This window comes from Jaculus jaculus, chromosome 2 (assembly GCF_020740685.1).
Source record: "Jaculus jaculus isolate mJacJac1 chromosome 2, mJacJac1.mat.Y.cur, whole genome shotgun sequence".
Lineage (NCBI taxonomy): Eukaryota > Metazoa > Chordata > Mammalia > Rodentia > Dipodidae > Jaculus > Jaculus jaculus.
The window spans coordinates 192,238,755-192,263,072 of NC_059103.1; the positions used below are offsets into that span (position 1 = coordinate 192,238,755).

At 39.7% G+C, this 24,318-nt stretch overlaps 1 pseudogene; it reads left to right on the top strand.

Annotated features, from left to right (window-relative positions):
- Positions 1-9,292: 9,292 nt before the first annotated feature.
- Positions 9,293-9,424, top strand: LOC123458899 (annotated as a pseudogene).
- Positions 9,425-24,318: the final 14,894 nt, after the last annotated feature.

The following is a 24,318-nucleotide window of genomic DNA, read 5'->3' on the forward strand; positions in this document are numbered from 1 at the left end:
GAATATGAGAATTGTGATTAAGAAAGACCCCATTGGCTTTAAAGGTCATTTTTTCATAAAAGGAATATGTTTATTATCAATTATTTAATGCATTAATAGAAAAAAAATCAACTCCTGAAGAATTTGATGGCCAAGCTAGCCTAGAGAAAATAAGTTTAAGTATGGCATATAAATGAGGATATTTGTGGGTTTGTTTGGAAAATTCTCAAAAAGAAGCATGCATGTATGTGTGTGATAAAACTTATAGGTAAGGTTTAATCAAAACTTTAAGGTCTAGTAATTGGTCTAGGTTTTACAACCTATAGGTCCAGGGCCAAGAATGAACAGCAAAGTTGAATGGGAAACAATGATTCCAATAATTCTTGCTGATGTGAAGAATTGTGTTCATGGAGAGGAGGACTGCCTTGTAAAATTAGAAAGTTGTTAGGAATATAGGGCTCCTTATATATTAGAGCAAGTATCCCACTAAGCCTCCCTGTCATGGAAGGGTCTTGTTGTATTTTAGAACAAAATTACACAAGGGGAGAGAAAAATGTCTATTAGATCTTACAGGTATATTAATAGATTATGAAGAATACTTCAACATGTGTTTTGAAAATAATTATCTTTTACTGTTTAAGCATGGAAAGTGTATATGAGTTCACTTTTGTTTCATGCTTTACATACTTTTAGAATTGCTTAAAGATATTGCAATAGAAATGTGTCATTCTATGATTTTGAGAATGTATTTAATTTTAAAAATTAACACTAGTGTGGATTTTGATTAACATTAATTTTCAAACCTTGCAGAGAGCAATAAAATAGCATATCATTTGGCTGAATATCATGTATAGAAAAACAGATAAAAGCTCATCTTGAGTACTTTATTTTTATTTAATTTTGGGCATCATATTTTAAAGAGTAAAGTGAGCATATTGTTGGATGTCCATTAAAACAGATGTTATCACACAGAGAGCAAAGAATTAGAAAAGGCATGCTAACATCTGTAGAGGGTTGATATTAACAGAGCAGTTTTGTAGCTGAAACACCCTACAAACCTCCCATTTCATAAGAGATGTATTCACTATGACAACGTTTAAATGAGTAATAGTAATTAATGAAATTCTTTAAACCTCACCTATATGATAGATGCTTGTGCAGTGAACCACTTGGGTGCCATCTCTGTTCAAAAAGGAACATGCCAGGCCAGTGAGGGATACCCATGAATGCCTTACCTGAGAAGGCTTCAACACAGTGTGTGTGTGTGTGTGTCCGTGTGTGTGTGTGTGTGTGTGTGTGTGTTTAACTGGAAACTTTAACATATGAACATACAGTAATAATGTGTTCACGCTCCCATCTCATTATCTCTTTGGTCACCTCTTCACCAACCCTTGCAGAACCTCCTCTTTCTAGGTGGTTCTTACTCTGTTTTATTGTCTCATTCTTTCTGTCCTCCTCCATCCTCCATGTCAAAATGCTGAGGGCTGTGGGTTCCTGGATCCTCCGGCTGTGTTTCCCCAAAGGTGTCCAGGCAGCTAGAGAGAGCAGGGTCTTGAGCGGAGCGAGTGCATCGGGACCTTACACACCTGCCAGGAGACAACCTAAGAGAGTAGTTCTGTTTGCCCAATATAGGTGGGTTTCAATTCAATTCAATATGGAAATAGGTTTATAAGCAGTTGAGTGAGGGTCCTAAGAGGATTGATGGCTTCAAAGTATGCTAGCCAATGGCTAGGGATATTCATTCCAGCATGCAGGGAGAGAGTCAGGTGATCTATATAGTGGCAAGAGGAGGGTCACAGGGGATGGGCTGTATGAAGGCTGCTGGCTGATACCACATAAGGAGTTTCCTAGGCAACTGGCCAAAGGTCAGAGGGCTATGGGCAAAGCCTAAGTTCACATGTGCTGGGTTTCAAGAGGGAGTGGCCTCCTTTAGCCCAAGGATCCTTAGCCATGCCTGGCAGCTCAGGCCCGTCTCCTGAAGGATCCAGCCTGTGCCTGGCCATGCCCAACAGAGGGGTTCAGAAGCATGTTGGCCTTGTGAGTCATTGACAACCATTGAGAGATCACAAATAACTCCATCAGTCCATGTTGTGAGTACAGTGCCCCAAACCATGCCTACACCCTCCGTGGCTCTTACGTTCTTCACCTCCCTCCTTTGCCCTTTCTCTGAACCTTAGAGAGCATGATTTTTTTTTTTTTTTTTTTTTTTTGTGTGTGTGTGTGTGTGTGTGTGTGTGTGTGTGTGTGTGTGTGTGTGTTGAACTCTTGGCAGCCTCTTATTTTCTTCTTTTATGAGTATTGAGTCTACTCAGTGGGTGACGTCATCTCCACATAGAACGGGCTTTGGCTGGCAGTGAGAACGGTGCTTGACCATATTCGTTTTGCTCCCTGTGACCTGTCGGGTGTGTTAGTGTGGAGTCATCCAGCAATGAGCGCTAGGTTTTCTCTGCATTATCATTTGGATGAGTTTGGGTACCCCAATATTTGCAAGTCACCAGTAAAAAGAAGGTTCAAAAACAGAAAGTGAAGCCAACATTAATCAAAAAGCAGAAACACTCACTTGAAAGGCTTTTCAAATGAGTATATAATATCCCTGTTTAGCCAAAGAACAATGGAAGCTTCCCTCCCAGGTCCAAACCAGAGGCTTTTGACTCAGTTCTCAGAGCCAGGCATGGATTCCCTCCCACTGAGTGGGCCTCATACTCAGCTAGAGTAGCAGCTATGACCCCAATATCTTATGTGCCACTTTTGCACCCATGGGCAAGTCTTGCCTGGTTGGTTAATGTGGTGGTTTGCTTCAGGTGTCCCCCATAAACATAAGTGTTCTGAATGCTAGGTTTCAAGCTGATGGAGATTTGGGAATTGATGCCTCCTGTAGGCACTGTATTGTTGGGGGCAGGCTTATGGGAGTTACACCCAGTTTCCACATGCCATTGTTGGGCACACTCTCCTGTTGCTATTGTCCACCTTATGTTGGCCATGGGGTAGTGTCTACCCCCTGCTTATGCAATCACTTCTGCCATCATGGAGATTTCCCTTAAGTTTGTGAGCCAAAATAAGCCTTTTCCCCCCCAAATGTTGCTGTTGGTTGGGTGATTTCTGCCAGCAATGCAAACCTGACTGCAACAGTTGAGTTTGTTACTTCCTAGATCCATTACCTATTCAAAATAGATTACTTTTCCTAGGATAGAAAGTATTTTCCTATGAAATTCAGAATAAAATGTCAGAATGAATATTGGCTAACTTGTCAAGTACTGAGCTTTCTAGCTTTATTTCCAGAACTTTGGTAACAGTATGTGTGGTGGTTTGGTTCAGGTGTCCCCCATAAACTTAGGTGTTCTGAATGCTAGGTTCCCAGCTGATGGAGATTTGGGAATTAACGCCTCCTGGAGGGAGTGCATTGTTGGGGGCGGGCTTATGGGCTTCATAGCCAGTTTCCCCATGCCAGTGTTTGGCACACCCTCCTATTGCTGTGGTCCATCTTATGTTGGCCAGAGGGTGATGTCCACCCTCTGCTCATGCCATCGTTTTCCCCTGCCATCGTGAAGCTTGCCCTCAAGCCTGCAAGCCAAAATAAACCTCTTTTTCCCAGAAGCTACTCTTGGTTGGGTGATTTCTACCAGCAATGCGAACCGGACTGCAACAGTAAAGTGGTACCGAGGAGTGGGATTGCTGCTAGACACCTGACTATGTGGCTTCGGCCTTTTGTAGCTGATTTTCAAGAGGAATGTGGAAGGAGTTGAAACCTTGGCCTAAGAGATGCCTTGCAGTACTGTAAGTACAGCTTGATGGTCTATCCTGGTCAGAGCTGAAAGACCTGAAGGCAGTAAGAACTATGGACTGGGAGGTTTGGCTTACGAGGGTGAGAAAGAGCTTTGCTTGGACTGGGCTAGCAGTTTGTGTGAGAAGCTTGCTCTTATGCCCATGTCCTGAGAAGTTGTGCAGGGTTGCTTTGCGGAGAAATGAACTGGTGTGTGCAGAGGGATATGGCACAGAAAGGAAAATCTTTGGGTGAACTGCCGCCCGTTCAGCTGCAACTGAGAGATAACAACCTTTGAGACTGGGCTAGCTGACCTGCGCTGGGGCAACAGGAAGAATGTCAGCTCTTTTGAAGGGGTCTGGGTGCTCAAGGAGTGCCCTGTTCTTCAAAGTCTGCTTTATTCCCCCCTGGATTAACAAATAGGCACCTACCTGGTATCGTGGAGTATAAAATGCTGGAAAGAGGGTCATTGAGTTTGCAACACGGTCTTGTGTTTTGGAAATGGCCATGGGCAGTGTGAAGCGGGTTTGCTGGTTGCCTGCATAGAGACCCCATGTGGCCATGAGGATGAACCGTGGATTGCAGCGGAGACCCAGTGGAGATGCCGGGACCATGAGATGGCTGCCGAGGAGCTGCCGGCCCCGATGAAGTTTCCCAGGACTGTGAGTAGCCTAGCTGGAGGGGCGGAATTGGAATGCCAGAGACTTGTTGCTGGTTAGAATTATCGGACTTGAAGATTTGTCACTGGCTAGAGTTGCTGGACTTGAAGCTACAGAGTTTGATGTTTGCCCTGGTTGTTTTAAATCTTGTATTGGTTGAATGTTTCTTTGCTATGCCCAATGCTATCTTTTGCAGTGTGAATATGTATTCTGTGCCATTATGGGTTTTTTGAGGTTATATTTTGGTATTATGGCTCAGTTAAAAGATCTTGAACTATGGGGATGTATGAACATCATTGGGATTGATTAAAAACTATGGGGACTTTTAAAATGAGATGAATGCATTGTATTTTACATCATGTATGGATATCAGTTTATGGGGGCCAGGGGCGGAATGTGGTGGTTTGGTTCAGGTGTCCCCCATAAACTTAGGTGTTCTGAATGCTAGGTTCCCAGCTGATGGAGATTTGGGAATTAACGCCTCCTGGAGGGAGTGCATTGTTGGGAGCGGGCTTATGGGCTTTATAGCCAGTTTCCCCATGCCAGTGTTTGGCACACCCTCCTATTGCTGTGGTCCATCTTATGTTGGCCAGAGGGTGATGTCCACCCTCTGCTCATGCCATCGTTTTCCCCTGCCATTGTGAAGCTTCCCCTCGAGCCTGCAAGCCAAAATAAACCTCTTTTTCCCAGAAGCTACTCTTGGTTGGGTGATTTCTACCAGAAATGCGAACCGAACTGCAACAGTGTGTTAAGGACACTGTATTATCTCTGCTTTGGAAGGGAAGCCTCTGATGTCTGTTCAAAGATAAGATTTCTGAGTCTTCATCTGGACTGTGAGGAAAGATGCCACTATAGTTGTTTTGTTTTTCAAGAGGTTATTTTAATATGAAACCCGGGGCCCTCAAAGGCATTCTGCAGGACTTTTTTGTGTCTTCCTTTTAGGCCTTCTTTTTGAAGCCTGCTGACTTCTAGGCATTCCAATAGTTATCAGGTATATATATATATTTTCTTCACAGTTTAATGTGATATAAAAATGACTTTCATCTGCAATGTTCTCATTTAATTGAACAATAATTGAATATAAGGATGATTTAAAGACTTAAAATCTTCAGATAGGCATGAAGAGATGGCTCAGCAGTTAAGGTGTGTGCCTACAAAGTCTAAGGACTCCAGTTTGCTTCCCCAGCACCCACATAAAGCCAAATGCACAAGGTGGCACATGCATCTAGAGTTTGTTTGCAGTGGCTAGAGGCCCTGGTGTGCCCATCATTTCTCTCTCTCAAATAAATAAATATTTTTAAAGCTTGTGAGGGCTGGAGAGATGGCTTTGTGGTTAAGGCACTCATGTTTGACTCTCCAGGTCCCAAGTAAGCCAGATGCACAAAGTGACATAAATGCACGTGCTCACACATGTGCACAGGGGGCACACATGACTGGAGTTCAGTGGCAGTGGCTGGAGGCCCTGGCACAACAATTCATTCTCTCTCACTCTCTCTCTCTCTCACACACACACACAGTTAACACTCACATGAAAAAAGGCCAGTCTGTTGGGCTTGCCTTAAAAATAAAAGTTTTTGATATCTCACATTATCAGTTTTTTCAAAAATTTTTCTACACAACTTCAAATATGGAGGTCTGAAGGAAACTTTCTGGTGCCTATCCTTGTCCTCACTTCATTTTTTAAAGCAGCTTCTCTCATTCTTGTTTACTACTGTGTTTACCAGGCTATGTGGTCCCTGACCTTGGGAAAATCTCGTTTCTTTGTTTCCCATCTCACCTTCAGCATGCTGGGATTACAGAAGCCCAGCAGAGTTTCTGGCTTTGAGGCAGAGCCTGGAAATCTATACTCAGGTCAGTCATCAGACTTACACAGCAGTTGCTTTACCAACTGAGCAAACAGCCTGGGCACTTCTTTATCCAATCTTAAGACTGAAGATTAATCATGATGGCATTGTTTTCAAAATTTGAATTTTTCCTGGTGAATAATACAGTATTATTATTACCATTGTTTTCTCTGAATCATTTTCAAAATGTGGGAAAATACAATCAGGTTATTAATGTGGCAATAACCTTTATACTCCTCTTTACAGCCCTTTTCTTTTCATATGATATAGTCTCTACCCTTGTAGTTTGCACCACAGCTTCCTTCCTTCCAGAATCTTTACCACCTTAGCACCCTGACAAGTTCACTGATGTTCTTCTGTACGTACTGACTTTGGTTTATGACTATCAACCCTGAATCACATCCTAGTACCTTATGTCACATTCTTGTATGTTAAATCAATTTAAAATTGCTGTTTTGATAGCTTTTGTTTCCTTAAGTAGGAATTGTACTCTTTGAGGGAAGTATCACAGTCTCATAATTCTTTGCCACCCCCTGTTGGGGCTTTCACGCAGCAGGTGCTCAATAAATGCTTGTTGATTATCTATCAGTAAGCTAAATATTCCCAAAGAGATTGAAACCAAAGATTTAGTGTGCAGTCGTCAAGGAACTCTGGAGTTAACTTGGGAATTCTGTAGAGACACCGTGCTGTGAATGAGAAAAGAAATGTCCTAACTAAGAGTACAGTTTACACAACACCCAGGCAATGCTAATCAAGCTGTTCTCAATTCCCATTCTGTGAGCTCCTGGACATATGGAGATAGTTAACATTTTAGTGCAAGGCAGAAGAGCAGACACTTAGCCACGGAGCACTGGAGTAGCACAAAACTTCACTCATCGTAGCCCAAGAACTGACAGTGTTGGAATGTATCAGCTGTATTTATGTGAGAAACAGTTTACCAATAATCATTTTTCTCGTTGTAGTTATTGCAGTGTCAGTGTTTGTGAATGGGGGTGTTTTGTGTGCATAAGCATATGTGCATGCAGAAATATCAAGAGTATAGAAGTTATCATAACCCAGTATGAAATGGCGTACAGCAAAAGATGGAATAAGCCACATGTGGACTTAAACCTTGATTGTACTCTCGTGCACTTTTTGTGACCTGAGGAAGGCTATTTACATTGTTTGAATACAAATTTCCAAGCTGGAGAAATGTATATAAGATATTAACAGTGGGCTGGGTCGGTGGCTTAGCAGTGCAATGCATTTTTTTTTTTTTTTTTTTGCAAAGACTGCTGGTACAGATTCAATTCCTGAGCACCCACATAAAGCCAGATGCACAAAGTGGCACATCTGTCTGGAATTTGTTTACTATGGAAACAGGCCCTGACATGCCCATAATCTGTCTCTCTCAGTGTGTGTTTAGCTCACTCCATCTTCCCATGTGCTCATGCATGCAGAAGTAAATAAAAAAAAAAAATTAGAACATATTTATATCTTCTGTTTTATGGATTAGAATAGATATCCTGGGGATATCTAGTTCAGTGGTTGAAGAAGAGATATCCTGTTTGAAAAAACAATGCGGTGAACAGCAAATTGGGTAGTCAATGACTATTAATATGAGGATCTTCATTTATTTGGAATTAAAGAACTATGAGCAAAGAAAATATTGATAAAGACACATGCTGAAAAGTGAAGAACCTCTCCAGCCATCTCAGGACAGTTTCAGTCATAAAAGTGATGAATACTTTTGTAATTTCCCTCTTTGCTTTCCTTTAATCCCCACCCTTGATAGAAGCAAGGAAGATATTTATCACTGGCCTTCTTAGACTCAGGCTGTTCATTAGCCTCTTGCTTCTCCTCACCTTTACCACCTTTCTTACCACACAGGAAGGAACTTTCAATGTAGCAGGTGAGATAATAATACTGTGAGCAGATGTGTACTTCAGAATACCATTAGTTGTGTAAGGATCTTCAATAAAACATTTCCAAATGTTCACTAGGTCAATGTCAATTCCCAGCTCTCTCCTAGAGTATTATGGGGGAGGTGCAAAGAGAGACCCCGTTACTAATTATTTGTCATACTTACTCACTGGCTCATCCATATATTCAGCTTACATTTGGCTTCTCCTATGAAATCAAAGTCATAAAAGATAGATATTGTGCACTAAATTACTCACAGTTTTTTTTGGGGGGGGGTTCTAAATGAGTTCCAAAGTCACCCTGGTGGAAATTTGTTGCAAAATTGTTGAAATAAGAGATTATTTTCTAAGAACATGTGTGAATGCTGGGTAGAAAAATAAATAACTTGTTAATATCTCACACATCTGTTTGACTAGCTGCTGCAGGGTCACAGAAATCAGCAGCACGTTTTTGATAGATATATCACTATAGTTTATATTAATTATGGATTCTTAATTCATTAATCAATCATGTATTTTATTTTTTGTTGTTGTTTTCTTACTTCCTATTTTATAGTGGATTTCTTAGAGATTGATAGAATTTACAAAAGATTTCCTGAAGAAGTCCCAGTGTAGACAGTGTAGAAGGCTTGGAACTTCCTTTTTACTGAACCCCTGTGTAACTTTTACTGTTTTCTCTATAGGCAGCATTTAAAACAAAAATGGACTGAGAAGATTTATCAGTGGTTAAAAGCACTTACCTGTGTAAGCCTGGGTTTGATTCCCTGGTACCAGTGTAAAACCAGATGCTCAAAGCGACACATACACATGGAGTTTATTTGCAGTGGTGAGAAGCCCTGACATGCTCATACATATTTTCTCTCTCCCTCTCTCTCTTTCTCTCTCTATTCTAACAAATAAAGAAATAATATATTTTTGGGCTCAAGAGATGGCTTAGCAGTTAGGTGCTTGCCTATGAAGCCTAAGGACCCTGGTTCAAGGCTCAGTTCCCCAGGACCCACATTAGCCAGATGCACAAAGGAGTCTGGAGTTTTTTGCAGTGACTGGAAGCCCTGTCTTCCTCATTCTCTTTCTCTCTCTCCCTCTTTCTCTGTCTGTCGCTCTCAAATAAATAAATAAATAAAACAAAAACATTAAAAAAAAATAAAAATCGCTTCTCAGCCTTTTGGCTAAGATCAAGTGTAAAAAAAAGAAATAAAAATATTTTTAAAGCCATAGTAATTGTTGCTATTACAATGCTAGCTCTTGTTATTATAATATCTCTAGGCTCAACAGTTTCCTTATACAGGCACTGATATTGAATATAGGTATACAATGTCAGTTCCTTAGTTTTTGTAAGGTTTTGGGAAAGAACATACGGACACATGGTCAAAGTCACTGTATGAAACCTGTGCCACTCTGTGCATCTGGCTTTATTTGGGTACTGAGAAATCAAACCAGAGCTGTCAGGGTTTGCAAGCAAGTGTCTTTAAGCACTGAGCCATCTCCCCAGCCCCATTATTTCTTAATTCTTACTGAATTCTTAGTATTTCATTTTTGAGTGTGGGGAACACTGGCCTAGGAAAGACATGGAAAACTAGCTATTCACTCTTTGCTTATGTTAGCATATATTCCAGAAGCAACCTATGATAATTCAAAAGTAAACAAATATTTTAATTGGCACACCAGGACCTCTTGCCACTGCAAACCAACTGCAGATGAATGAATTACCTCATGCATCTGGCTTTACATGGGTACTGAGGAATTGAACCCAGGTCATTAGGCTTTACAGGCAAGTGCAATAACTGCTCAGCCATATCCTCAACCCAACAAATATTTTTGATGATGATTTTTTTTAATTGTTAGAGACATATTTCAAAAGAGAGCAGAACTAAGAGAGTAGAAGTAAAGCAGAAAAGCTCCCAAGTTGCGAGGGTTCCCAAGCAGGAAAATTCTAGCACTTTGTTTAAATTAAAGTAATCCTAGGAAATCACAGAAAATTGGAGAAGGGATAAAATGAGATTTAGAGAAACTTAATGACGGAAGTACAGGCTGGAAAGATTATGTTGTGTGTCTGTTGAAGGATGATTGTTCTCAGCATACTGGAACAAAGTTGAACATGTGTTCATTGACTCATATTATTGTGTAATCACTTTCTCTTCCCATGTATCACAAGTATTAAACTCCACAACTTATTTCTCTCATCCTGAGCTCTTTGACAGGTAGATGACACAAACTGTGACAAATGCACACTGGACTTCAAGTACAATGTGCCACAAAAGGTGGTTATAAAACAATGTTTATGAGAGGCTTGCGAAGACAGAACTATGGATGCTAGGAAGCCTTTTTGGTTTAAACCTACTTCTAGAGTTGGCATTTCAGGTGCAGGGTCTAAGTGAAGGTATTGTCTAGGTGTGGTCGTAATGCATCCATTTTCCCACTCAGTTGCCTTTGGCTGTACACGCATGAGCACACGAAGTCCTGTAAATATCAAGAGTGGAAATTAGACAATTGGAAGTGTATCCAGAAAGTTCATTTTGATGCCATGCCTCTCCCAAGCGGTTTCATATGGGCTGGACACGAAAGTTATTAAAGACACATCTGTCAGGGCAATTGCAAAATACTAGAAACTAAGGTGTCTCCCAAACAAAGCAGTCACATAGTGTCCGAGACCAATTTCCATTTACTCTGAATTCTTTAAGGTTCTGGGTTCTCAGAAGAGAAATATGAGGCTGCCTTGAAGTCATTCACAAGCTGGAAACATGGAGACAGGAGCAGCACCTATTTTTGTTGTTGTTTTTTTTTTTTTCAGAATTCAATACATAATTTATTTGATCTTGTGATTTAGATTATATACATTGCTGATTTTTAAGGAGCCAAAGACCAAAAAAACCCCATTAAACCTGCATTCGACATTTTAATATTTTTTCTTTACATATATTTTATTTCTCATTTCACTCAACTTATACAGTTTTCTAACTGCCAAAAAATCTTCACTTTTCTTTCTTTTTTATTTTTATTTTTACTAGTTTTCTATTCTGCAAGTACAAGCAGTTTGGTACCATTATTAGGCTCATCCATGACCTACCCCTTCCTTATTGGCCCCTCCTTGTTTATATGGGTCATGCATTGTGGAGTTAGCCCACAGTTATTGGTACGATAAATGTCTCTTTATATCATGACCCAACATGTGGCTCTGACATTCTTTCCGTCCCCTCTTCTGCAAAATTTTCCTGAGCCATGTTGGGTTCATTTTTGGTCTGCTTCAGAATCAATGGGAACTCACTTCATCTGAAAATTTATTTGTTACACATTATACCCTTTAACCAGCATTATTTCAAATGCATCCGTATGATGGCACTTCTTGTGTCCAATCAATGACTTTCTGGGTACAAGGCCATGCACATGTATTGACTCGGTCTGCTTTAGTAGCACGTAGTGATTAAAAGTGTGCATTCTGTTTTAGAGTTGGTGCCTTCAAATCCTAACCACTGCATTCTTGGCACATGACCTTGGCTAAATATCTGACTCTCTGCTTCACATATTCCTTACTTGTAAAGTAGAGATGAAGATAGTATGGATCACCTCTGAGGATTAAGTTCTGAAATAAAAGCAAAGCACCAACATTGGGATGGAGGCTGGCATACAACTGGTCCTTACATGCTAGCTTACATGGCTATACTAATATTAAGTCTAAGAAAAGAGAGATTGAGCAAAGTTACTTGCTCAAGAACATAGAGATTACAGCTACCAACATCTGGCCTTAAGCTTTATTTTTCTGACTCTGATTCATGCCTTAATTTTTTAGTACACTTTGTACTTAATGCCATGTGATTAGCATTGACAAGAAAGATGTAAGACATAGCCTAAGACCCTATCCTGGTCTCTTCTTTCTTGTGGTAAGAGGGGAGTCAGTTATAAGAAGCTTCAGGAAAGGGGGTTGTGTATATATCACTTTAGACTTTACACAAAAAGACTAGGGAACATTCACTGAGTATGTTCAAAGGTATTTGGCATTTTTCATAAAAACTTCAAAGAGATACTGGGCATGATGGTGCACAACTTTAATCCCAGCACTTGGGAGGCAGAGGTACTAGGACTGCTGTGAGTTTGAGGCCACCCTGAGAGACTATATAGTGAATTCCAGGTCAGCCTGAACTAAATTGAGACCCTACCTCGAAAAATACACACACAAAAACAAAACACACACACACACACACACACACACACACACACATATACACACACACAAAACCTTCAAACAGATTGCAGGGACTGATGAATAAATCTCTTAATAAAATGAAATATTTAATTTGGGGAACTATTAAACATAAAATATGCTATTTCAGAAAACTGAAGGACCTCTGACTGGACCAAAGGGAGGCGCCTGACAAATGGAGTTTGGAAATAGAACTGTAGGCATAGACTTCTTTCACACTCACTATTCCCAACATTCTGAATGATGCCTACCACTGCCTTAATGGTGTAGCCCAGGATACACAAAAGGAGTGGAGGGGCTTATCAGAAACGGCCTAGCCCATCCTTCTCTAGCTTTTCCCCACTCTTCCACAGTGTACTTGAGGCAACGATCTTCTAACCACTTTGCTGTCTCTTCACGAGAGTCATTTAGCCCAGCTTCAGCGTTGCCGGGATTGCTTTGATGTCAATTCCTTGCCAGAGTGAATCTACTCCTTCATTTCAGGCTCCTCCCTTTTAGACGCCATCTTTTATGATGGCTTTGCTGATGGAGTTAAACACCTATTTTTTTTCCCAATTATTATTTTACCCTAGTGTGGTGGCACACACCTTTAATCCCAGCACTGGCCAGGCAGAGGTAGGATGATCACAGTGCGTTTGAGGCTAGCCTGAGACTACATGGTGAATTCCAGGTCATCCTGGGCTACAGAGAGACCCTATCTCAAAATAAAAAAAAATTAATATTTGATGAATTTTTGACATTTTTACATATACACGTTACATTTTGATCATACGTACCCCACATTATCTGCCCTTTCCACTCAGTCCTCCAAGCCTACTCCTTTCATCATTTTGAGAGAAGAGAATAACTACAAACACTAACAATCACTAGCTCATCAAGGAGGGAAGTGGCCTCTCGAGCGACTTCCCTGTTCATGACAGATGACTGGCCGGCTCCATCAGCGTGCTGTTCTTGGGCAGGTCACCTCAGCACCAGTGCACTCATCAGTGTGAGCGCCTGGTCTTCTCCAGACAACAGACGACTACTGCACACCTCCTCATCTTCCAGCTCTTACTGTCTGTCCAACTCTTCTTCTGCAGCTTTCTGAGCCCTGGAAAGGACAGTGTATCTGTCCCATGTAGGGCTTTGGAAGGAACCTCCACCCTGATTTTCATCGTGGGTGTACTAGCTTACACTTCCACCAGCAAGAAATAAGAGCTCCGCCTTTCTACCACATCATCTTTACCAGCATTTCTTGTCATACGTTTGCTTGCTGATTGGCATTCTGTGGTGACTGGGGTGAAATGGAATCTCAAAATGTATTTTTTTTTAATTTCCTTTATTATAAGGTTATTGAATACTTATTTATTCATTTACTTTAAAAAGCAAAACAAAACAGAAACAAAACCTAGCCACTCAGAGTAGTTGGATATTCCCACCAGTCACTAATGATGTGAACTGTTTTTATTAAAATACAAATGTTTATTTAAAAAATTCACATGACCTCCTCCCACCAGGCTTCTTTGTTTCCCTTCTCCTCCACTGATTCCCTCTTCTTTCCTACTATTTTCTATGTCAATGCCATTTTTGTCCATCCTATTATCCACAACTACCTGTTGATGAGCTTTATATTATGCAGGTCTCTTCTAGGTAATGACCGCTGCTGAGAAGTCATGAACACAATAACCACTCCTCCTCATCCCCTTTGTCTCTGGTGTGCTTTCTGCTGAACTGTTTTTTTTTTGTTGTTGTTGTTTGTTTGTTTGTTTTGTTGTTGTTGTTGAACTTAAAAATATCATACATGTATACAATGCACTTTGATCACACTATCCCCAATTGCCCTTTATCTTCTTACTAAAACTAATCTTCAAATTCAATCTCCACTGGGCTTTGATGCTTTCTTTTCTTATTCTCAGTGAGTTAAATCGGGGTCGGTGGCAGCATCATGGGAGGGAGGTTATTTACTGAAGAACTGGCAACCCACTAGTGGCTATACTACCAAAGGAGTTGATGTCCCATCTCCCAGCAAGCATCAATAACTCTGTTTACTGTGGGCACCGTGTACTGTCATCTATGATTAGATATTGACAGATTGAATCCTGTCTGGTAAACCACATCTGCTATGAGTTCATAAGTGTAATAGACTTGTCATATCCAGAAGACAGCATTACGCTTCCCATCCTCTTGCTCTTGCATTCTTTTTATCTCCTTCACTAGGAAGTTCCTGAGCTGTGGTTTAGATGTCACGTTTAGTGCTGAGTGCAAACTAATCACTTATTCTGGTAACTTTACCAACTCTTGTTTTCTCTCTCTTACTTAACCTTCGCCCTTTGCCAACAGAAACTTCAGTGTTTGAGGCTCTGAGCAGTTCCAACCTAAGGGAATAGATATATACAAAGCAGTTTGACATACTGTCCTATCTGGCATACCCACAGTATTGGGTTCCCTTCTCTATCCCCACCCCAAAGCCTAAGATTGTTCCCACAGACTTTTGGCCAGATTTACAGTGCTAGTCATGATTCCCCTCCTATGCAGTGGATCTCAAATCCAATCAGGGAGCAGATGGCTACTTCCATGACTTGCATATCACTAGTATACCAGTAGAGATATCTTGCCTGGCAGGTTGGCTATGAAGTGCACAGTATCCACAGATGGGTCGGACTGTAGGTAACTTTTCTTCCCCAGCACATTGCACAAGACATTCTGGCATGAAGAAAACTAGCTGGTAGGGGAGATATCTCAGCTAACTTCCAGCTGGTTTCTTTGCTTTAAAAAAATAGTTTATTTATCTATTTGAGAGAGAAAGAGGGAGAGAGAGAGAAAGAATGGGCATACCAGGGCCTCCAGCCTCTGCAAATGAACTCTAGATGCATGCTCCACCTTGTGCATCTGGCTTTATGTGGGTAGTGGAGAACTGAACCTACATCCTTAACTGCTAAAATATTTCTCTATCCCTAGCTTTTCTTCCCCCAACCAACAAGCAAAGTGTGATGTCTTTAACAAGAGGGACTTGCTTGACTTACCCTCCAGTTTTGGTGAGTAACCAAGAATCATAACAATAGCCAATATTGTTTTAGAGTCTTCTGTGCCCTTTCTTACCAACTGCTCCTGGGAGGTATCTCATTTCTGGCTTCAACTTGTACTCCACAGACAGCATTGTGAAGCAGCTTCCTGGCCCATGTAGAAGAACATTTTTTTTTTTTAATTTATTTATTTGAGAGCGACAGACACAGAGAGAAAGGCAGATAGAGGGAGAGAGAGAGAATGGGCGCACCAGGGCTTCCAGCCTCTGCAAACGAACTCCAGATGCGTGCGCCCCCTTGTGCATCTGGCTAACGTGGGACCTGGGGAACCGAGCCTCGAACCGGGGTCCTTAGGCTTCACAGGCAAGTGCTCAACCGCTAAGCCATCTCTCCGGCCCAGAAGAACATTTTAAAATTTATATTTTAAGTTGGTTTATCAAGTAGTAGACTTACATATGGTTTATTCATATATCCTTAATTTTTACATAGTTTTCCTCAGCCCCCACCACTCCCTCATTCCTTGACCCCTATCTTGCTTAAACGTTTCCCTCCCACTATGATCTTCCTCTACTTTTTTTGTCCCCTCTGCAATGCTATCCTATACAAACCTTCCTCCATGCCCCCTTTTAGCTGTCTTCCCTCTGTAGGCACTTATTTCAACTTATTCCCAATAAACTAGAAATTTGAAGCTAGTGTAAGCATATGAGAGAGAACACTGGGCATTTGCATTTCCAAGTTTGCTTACTTCATACAATACAATCTTCTCCATTTCTAATTTTCCCCCAAACTTCATAATTTCATTTTCATTTACAGTTGAATAAAACACTATGGTATATATGTACCACAACTCCACAATACATTCATTATTTGGTAGAAATCTAGGCTGATTCCATTTCTAATTATTTTATTTTATTTATCTATTTGGTGAAGAGAGAGAGACTAAGAGAGACAGAATGGGCATGCCAGGGCTTCTAGCCACTGCAAAAAAACTCCAAAATCATGTGCCATTTTGAGCATCTGGCTTACATGGATACTGGGGATTCGAGCCAAGGTCCTTTGGTTTTGCAGGCAACTGCCTTAACTGATAGGCATCTCTCAAGCTCCCCATATCCTAATTATTGTGAACAGAGCAGCAATAAGCATAGCTATAATTCCTATTTCTTCCAGTAGTCTACTCAGTATCTATGCATCATTAAAGACTCAGGTCAGCTATTTTTGTACTAGGAAATCATTTTTTAAAAAATAAATTTATTTACTTATTTATTTACTTGCAAGCAGAGAGAGGCAGACAGATGGAGAGAGAATGGGTATACCAAGGCCTCTAACTACTGCAAATAAACTCCAGATGCATGTGCCACTTTGTGCACCTTGCTTTATGTGGGCACCGGGGAACCAAACTTAGGTCATCAGGTTTTGCAGGCAAGCACCTTAACCTCTGAGCCATCTCTCCAGTCCCATTTTTGTGAACCACCCTTCAATTTTACTCATTTGCTTTGCATTTTATGTAGAAGCAATGTGGTATGCCAGTAACAGGCATGGTGTCTAGAACCTGCTTCTATAGATGCAAAACTTCTCATTTGGTCAATCTACATAACTTTTCTCTGTCTTTGTTTGCTTCTCTTAAAAACATGGTTAAATGATTATAGAAAACATAGCTCATCTATCTCCCACATATGATATTCATATATCTCTATGATCTACTACAAATAAAAGAAAATAGGTAAATTAACTTGAATAATATGCATATATGCACTGCATGTGCATGAATGTGTGGTATGTATACATGTGTGTATGTATGTGTGTTCTCATGTGTATGGACACATGTGTGTGCATTTGGAGGCCAGATACTGGTGTCAGGGTTGTCTTTGATTGCTGCCCACTTTATTTACTAAAGCAGGGTCTCTCACTTTTACCCAAGGATAGCTGATTCAACCCTCCATCTTGACTCATAGTACCTCAGTGTCCTTTTCCTAAGTTCTGCTATATAAGCAGGTCACTGTGTGAACCCAACATGTATGTAGGTGTTGGGGATTTGGACTCTTATCCTCATCCTTGCATAGTAAATTCAATCTATTGGTTCATCTTCCTAGTCCCTTAGTAGTTCATTTTGATAGAGTATAGCCAATTATCATTTCACATGTAATCCCCAGAAACAATAATCAATAAGATGTGTTAGGTTTTTTTTTTGTTTTTGCACTAAGACATCTATTAAGTATGCAATACTATCAGCACAGTTTTTATTTGATTTCAGATGCTCATCTGCCACATGGACATAATGGCTACTGTACTACACTCATGGGCGTAAAGGACAAGATCTCCACTCCACTCCTTTGCCAGTACAAAGGGACTGTTTCTATGGTATAGAAGTCCAAAATGCACAGTTTTGACAATGGATTAAATAAAGAAGACATTATTCTGGACTATAAGAAAAAGTTACATGGATGAATATGTATAAATATGGAGAATATACCACCATGTGACTGATACAATCGTTTATGGTTTCCATAAATGTAGAAATGGGCTACTTCTAGTGCACATCTAGTATCTTCCAGTAGAGGGCAGAGATCTTACCTGCAACTAGAGGGAATTCAGTAGTAAGAGAGACTCAATTCTGGAGAATTTTTCCAATCTACACTTAAGAAATGGGATGTCAATATGGTTTTGCCTAAGGATAGGATTGCATTTCACTTATGGTCTAAAGGACTTAGCCAATGAGCAGATGAGGAGAAGGTGGGGGGGCAATGTGTCTTTCTTCCTCTGGTGTAGAGTATGCTGGCAATTGCATCACTGTATCTTAGATGGACTATGCTAGATAGGCATACAAACCCTATAGAGATAGCAGTCTTCACAGGAAGTTGATGGGTTTGCTAACATTCACTTTTCTCCCAGTAAGGATTTTTATTTGTTGTTTTGTTGACCAAATTCCATAAATTCTTTGACCTCAACCTCTGAATCAGTGTCTCAGTTGTTGACAATAAGTTTCTCAATATCTATTCCTTTCTTCTCCTCCTCCCTCTTCGGTTGCTCTTTGGCATATCTCATATAAGGAGTGAGAAAAATGGAAAAAGATCTGACTCAAATATTTTTTTCAGTGAGGAAGAATTCTCTTAAAGTTCTGAAACTTTGCCTGAGCAAGCATTCCAGAAGTTGAGCTCTCATAACAGTATTGGTTTCCAATGGTGTCTTCTCAGAAAATATTGTGCTTTTCACAATATTCCCTTGATAAAAATAATCCTGTCATTTCTAATGACACTGCCTTCAGAGTCAAGTTATAAACAACTGCAAATGTTAGTCATCTCATTATCACTCTTATTTTATTTTTTTAAATGCTATGTTACTTAGCTTAACAATCTTACTTATTCACAAAGCATGTATGGGGATATATTTCCGTCTGTTCTCACACAATACTTTACTAACCAGTCTGGTTGAGATATGAAATGTCTCCCAAGAGCTTGTGTGTATTGAAGATGTAGTACCCAGCTGGTGGTGATTATAAAAGCCAATTAGATTATGAAGGTTCTGCCTTTACCAATGGACTAATCCAAAGATGGATTCATGATTTGATGGCATTATTGAAAGTTAGTGGGAAATAGATTACTGAGGTGATTTTGTAGGATTTATTTAGCCCTTTGTCTTTCCATCTGTCCTTTTTTGCTTCCTGGCTACCATGAGCTGAGTTCTACTCTACCAATCTCCCTTTTCTATGATGTCTCTCCTTTCCCAAGCAATGGAGCCAGTCAAGCATAGATATCCCCTGACGAGAATTCATTTTACAAGACGTTTGTGTTTTTGAGGAACTACTGTTTTCACCTGAACTTTGTAGAATTCTAAATAATTCCACTTTTACTTACCGAGTCCTAAAGTCTATCTCTCAGTGTCCTTTACTTTTGATCAGTAACTTTCTCATTGTTGTGAACAAATATCTGGCCTGAAGCAACTTACAGAAAGAAAGTTTATCTTCAGTCTACAGTTTCAAGAGAGAATTTCACTGTAGGGAAGGTTAGGCAGGAGCTCATCACATCATTACCTGAGCAAGCAAGAAACTTGGAGATAGAGCAGGACATGGAGCTAGGCTATATTAATTTAAGGCCTGACCCTAGTGACACACTTTCTCCAGCAAGGATCAACCTCCTAAAGGTTTCACAATCTTTCCAAATAGCACCACCAGCTGGGCCCCAAGTGTTCTACACAGGAGCCTGTGGGGGACATCTTACAATCAACCCAGCATGATCCTTCTTTTCTTAAGTACGTGTTTCTGTTTACCTCATCTACATGTTTGAATCCTGTTTACCTTCGAAGTACATCACATATTCCAGTGAGCGACTTACAGACTTCATGAGTGAGTACATCAATGACATTCTATAAGGAAATATCAAAATAAGTCTCTGGTGATTAGAATACAGTGGGATACTTTGTGACTCAGTGATGTAAATATTTCTATTTATAGATGGTTCTACTTTTAATATGCACAAAAGTGGCCCAAGCATTCAAAAAAAAACTATTGGTGCTGCTTGTAGGACATCAAAACCTGTGTAAACTAGTAGCCTTGCTCACAAACTGATATCTCATTTTTTTTCTCCTTTCCATATTCTCAAGTATAGCACTCAAGAGATATTACCATTTATGGCCCTTTTTGAAGCATCTGCACTCAGTGTTTCTTTGGACAGTTAAAACAGCTTCTTTCACTGTGTCTCTTTGTTCCATTTCTCCTTCCCTCTTAGATGTTATATAATTGATTTATTCTTCCATGTATCAAACCTCTCTCATCCTCCAACTTTGTTATAGTCTTGTTTTGGCATTGCATATGCTATATAAGAACAAGAAGAAATCTGCCCCAAGGTTGAATCTTCTTGCTTGATAAGAGAGTATCGAGAGCTGGCAGTAAGAATTCCTTTTGGAGGGCTGTGGGAGTCAAAAGCATGTGTAAACACTTCCATATTGTTATTTCATTTCTTCGTATATACATATTTATAACTTTTGCAGGCAATGGTATGAAGTATTTTCTCAATTTAAGGTAAACTCACCCAAAATTCTCTAAGCAAACCGGGTAACTAGGACTTATTGAGGTTTGCAGGTTTTGGATCTTGCTTTTCTTAAAATCAAAATCCGATGCTCTGTGAATGAGACTTGTTAGATGTGGCTTTGCCCCCAACAAAGTCTCCCTAATAATCTGTCACAAATGTTTAAATAAATGGAGTACCGATGAGGAACTTTTTGTAAAAGTCTGTATAGTCCAAATCAGGGTCTTGGCTGACAAGGGAATACATCTACTGTTGGCTTCTCTAATTTTTAGTTTTCCTACTTTCAGAAACAGCTCTGGATACATTTCAAATCAGAAAAAGACAGTAGACAAAAGAAAGTGTTGTTGTTGATCTTCATTGTAGCAACAAGTGTTCTTGTTGATTGCAATTGTAGGAACAAGCGTTCTTGTTGATTTGAATTGTAGGAACCAGTGTTCTTATTCACTTGAACTGGAGGAACAAGTGGTGTTTTCTAGGAAGCATGCTGAGTAAGCCCACATTTTGCTTCATTTTTCCTGAATTTCCTGAAGAACTATGCCACAGTTTATACCACATGCTTTAACCCTTAAGAACACTGTGCTTGTTTCTTTTGCTCATATGTACCATCTCTGTGCTTTTTTTGGCTTAAAAGACACACACACATACAATCAAGCAATTTCACACTCTTCTGATACATTTCTTAGGTATACAGAAGCTCCTAAAAATATAGAGATGGAAAATTATAAGTAAATTAGAGGATGTTCTATGCATCAGGTATTGCGATGTGTCATCATTGTCTTTGTGTGTGTACGTACAGTGTGTGTGGTGTGAAGTGTGTGTGTTTTATGCATGTGTCTGTGCTGTTGCCACATCCCATGAGTTCAACTGTGGCAGCCAGAACAAAATATCCCCTTCCGTTACTTACCACTGGTTTTCCCTGTGACAGAGTCTCTTACTGACTCCAGAGCTTGCTGTTCAAGATTCCCGGTGACTCTCCCGTCTCCACCTCCCATACTATGAGAGTTAATAGATGTGCATGGGTTCTGGGGATCTGAACTCGAGAGGCTTCAGGACCCCCAAGCCCTCGTATTTGCACATAACCTATACTTAACTGCAGAGCGATCTCTCCAACCTCAGTGCATTACTTTTTACTTGCAAATCACAACACTACAGGGCAGTTCTACTATCCTTTCTCTTTTTTTTTTCAAGTGAAAATTGGAACATTCAGGGAGACTATTTTTGTTGTTGTTGTTGTTCAATATCATGCCACTAGATTTAGGACATCTGAAACTTCTGTATTTTTGGTGTATCAATTTTTTATTTATTTCTAGCAGTAACACAAAGAGAAAATGGGGGCGAGAGAGAAAATTAGAAACAGAGAGATAACTAAAGAGCAGGGAGAGAATGGGTGGACCTGGGTCTCCTTCCACTGCAAACAAACTCCAGACAGACATGTGCTACTTTGTGCGTCTGGCTTTACATAGAACTGAAGAGTCGAATATGGTTGTCAGTGATTGGAAACAAGCGCCTTTAACTGCTGAGCCACTCCTCAGCCCAGTTTTTATTTTTTTTCAGTATTGAAATACTTACTCATATAGAATATAAATGTTCAAGATCATTGGACTCCGTCAAGTGGCATGTGAAATTTATTTTTTCCTTTTAGCCAATGCCCTCAATCCTGCTGTCAGGTAACCCTTCTCAGCCCCTGTCAGGTCGGCACACAGTCCTGGCTATTCCTGCCAAAGTTGCAAAGGTTCATTTTCTTTTTGAATTTATCTCCCTCCCCCCCATCTCTGTATGTGTGTGTGTATAGGCATGCCAGGCTCTCTTGCTAATGACAAATAGAAAAAGCCTGTCTAGCTTCCCATGGATGGCTGGGGAATTAAACCTAGGCTAACAGGCTTTGCAAGCAATGGATCTTTAACAGCTGAGCCATATATCTAGCACTCAATTTCAAATTTAGAAAGAAAAAAAAGAACCGTCCACATACAAAATCTCCCTTTGCTAGGTGCAGTATGCCCCTTGGCATCCATGGTGGAAGAGTGAGACAAAGAGCTTGGTATAGTGCTCATCCCTCATACCTATTTCTCCCCCAGTCTCAGAGATCCTTCTGGGATCTCTGAGTTTTGTAAGTGGACATGGGTAAGAGAGATACATTTTTTTCTTTAATTCAGACCCCCATGAAGACATGAATTCAATAGTATTTTTTGAATTGTTTTATTATAGTAAAAGACTTTGCTAAGTGGTGTTACTTCCCAAAAGACTTTGCAGATACATATGTGTGAGAAAACCATTGAAATACCAGTTAGAGTAGTAGGAGAGGTGGGAAACAATGAGGAAGGATTTCAATGGAGAAATCATTCAGAGCATTAGAATTGGTAATAAGTCAAGTGAAAGAAAAAGAAAGCTTGATGAAAGAGATGCAAACACAGTGATATTAATGAAATAGAGAATACATATGAAGTCCATTTGGGTTTGACAAAGAAGATAAAGGCTCTACTGACTAAAAGACCATCTGTCTCTCATTTCCCAAGTATATGTTCATTGAAATTCTCATTTGCAGCATATGAAGAGTTCATGGGGGAGGTTCTGTAATGTTTCTGTAATGTCTCAAACTCTAGCATTTCAAGAGTCCAGAAAGAATAGGCAAGCTCACAATGGGAATTGAATGTTGAAGAAATATTTTTAAAAGCAAATGCATATATTCTTTCATTTAGAAAACCCATATAGTAAGTTTTACAACTATACAGAAATTTTATTTCTGAAGAGCATTTCTTTATTTCCCATTATGCTGAAATTTAGGGCACTTACTTCTGACTGTGTCAGTATGTCAATGTTTAAGTGTGTTATGGCTTACTTAGTAGCCTATTTGGCCAAGGGAATTATACCTTAATAGTTTATCTCTAGGGATACTTTTACAAAACTATATTTTGAACTGATTGATGTTTCATTTATAAATGTTTATAGGAGCATAAATAGTGTTTCTACTAAAACTTAATGCTATTAAACATTATTTTTAAATGAAAAATTAATATTTATAATAGAGTGTCTGCTTATGTCTCTGGTAACAAACTGTGGTAACAGAAAGAATTACAAATAACAGTATAGTTATACTGTATTGATATTTAAAATCACCTTGAAGTACTATATAATTTTTAGTATTAATCCCTAATCATTGAGCATCTAAATAAGCCTTAGAAATTAATAATAATAATATTATATTGATACTTCCTCCATTAACTTATACAGGGCATCAGTCCCCTAAAACATGATTTTTTTTTTTTTAACCAGCTACTCTATCCCTTCCCTTCCTTCCCTTCACTGGGGCACATCTTTACGTCTCCTAAAATATATCACTCTTCAATAATCTTTCCAAATAAGAGAAGAAATTAACCAAATTCAAATACTTGGAACCCTTGTCCATTTTCAACACTTAACTGAGAATCAATGATATTATAAGGCTTCATTCGAAATAATGGGAAAAACTGTGAAAGAAAAAGGATAAAAGGAATTCTACTCAGAAAACACTTCAAGATCTAGCAGCATGTACTGACAGAAGCTGGGAGAGGACTGGATTGGAATGGGTAGATTCCAGAAGGAATTTAATTAAGGAAGCTGGAGCATCAAAACAAATTAGGGGAGAGTTTATCAATTTTGGAACATTCTGCCAATACATGGGTTTTAACTTCCTGGCAAGAACACCAGCTAATGGTGCCAACATCCTACAAAGGTAGATCTTAGGAAGATGAAAAAACTATAGTGCAAACTATTTTGACAGATAGTGGGAAAGAGGGTATTCAGAACCTTTATATGTAGACATGCTTGAATGGGTATTTATACAAAGCCAGAAAACTTACCAGGTAACTATTCCCAATTAAAGCTGTCAAGATCAAGCCTAGCCAAGAGTAATGCTACTGCCAAACTACATTCCAAGTGGTGCAGGTGTAGAGTTTGAAAGTCTGTGGCAGAGAAAAG